Raw genomic sequence first — 1,358 nt, forward strand, 5'->3', positions numbered from 1 at the left:
GAAGAGGACCCCTTACACAGAGGGAAAAGGAAAGAAAAAGCAAAAAGAAATGATAGATCTCATATCAAGTCCTGAATATGTACATACAGAGAAGAAAGTTTCCCATTTTTACCCCGGCAACCAATATCCCACTTGGGATGCGTTGAGGTTGAAGCCAATGTCAGCGGAGGAGAAATCTTTATTGGGCGAGCTAAATAAAGATCTTGAAAACCCTGATGATTTTGACATCCGCATACTAAATAGTTCTGGTGCCTTTGTACATAATTTTAGGATTTCATCTACAGTATCAACAAGACTCGATACGGCTGAAAATAATTGCCTAACCAAATTTTGCTCCCAAAAGGTTCACAGGTAAGTTTCAATTGACCATTTATATGCTAGTTTGTCCCATTGTTAGTCCTAATTCATGTTTTGTTATGCTTTTCAGGAGATATGATGTCATAAGAACAGCCAACAGCCATATAAACAGAGAAGAGCTGTTGTATTTGCTTCGTGGTGGCCGGCTTGATGACAAGGTTAGTTTATACATGCTTAATAATTGATAATGTCTTTCGCGTATTGTATTTTAATGTTTCATTGATGTTACAGATGGAAGAGACATTGTTGGAAACGCTTCAGCAAGAGGCATATGACAAAAAATTTGGAATCGTCTCTGTGTACTTTCTTGTAAGTACATGTCAGTTCTCAATTAACGTGTTAGTTCTATCATGAGTCATGTTAGTTCTAGTTCGCTCAATGTTAGTTCTACCATGTGTCATGTTAGTTATACCATTAGTCATGTTAATCCTATTTGGCACCGTGTTAGTTCTGGTTTATATCATGTTTGTTCCATCATCCATCATGCGTAATCCCGAATTCTCCCTTTTAAGTTTCAACCCATACATTACTTTGTTTGCAGCACTCACTCTATGGCGTCGGGGCGGAACATTACGAGCTATTTTTGACATATATTGAAAAATATACCGATGTCCGTATAGAGCAACTGTTGATCCCCTTGGTCAGGGACGATCACTGGCATCTTGTTCTGGTTGACCTGAAAGAAAAGATCGTCAACCACTACAGTTCAGCTGGCCACGAAGCTTGGATGGAGCCTGTTAATAAAATCATAAACTATTTTGAGGAACATCAAGTTGATTTTGTTAAGGCAAAAGTTCGCAGAGTATTTAAATACCAAGTCATCAAATGCGAGCAACAAAGAGGGCGGTTAGTTCATGGCCCTAAATTGTGTTAGTATTCGATATAACGAAAATGTCTAATTTATCATTTTATGTTGCAGCTTTGACTGTGGTGTGTTCGTCTACCTCTATATCAGAGCAATAATTGGAGGTCGCTCGACATTGTTGGTTAATCCACCTGGC

At 38.5% G+C, this 1,358-nt stretch overlaps 1 long non-coding RNA gene across 1 annotated transcript; it reads left to right on the forward strand.

Moving 5' to 3' along the window:
• On the forward strand, positions 394-911 carry LOC109832754. The gene is made up of 3 exons (XR_002244959.1): positions 394-515; positions 589-666; positions 899-911. It is a non-coding gene; the product is annotated as an uncharacterized LOC109832754 (long non-coding RNA).

The sequence above is a fragment of the Asparagus officinalis genome, chromosome 3 (assembly GCF_001876935.1).
Source record: "Asparagus officinalis chromosome 3, Aspof.V1, whole genome shotgun sequence".
NCBI lineage: Eukaryota > Viridiplantae > Streptophyta > Magnoliopsida > Asparagales > Asparagaceae > Asparagus > Asparagus officinalis.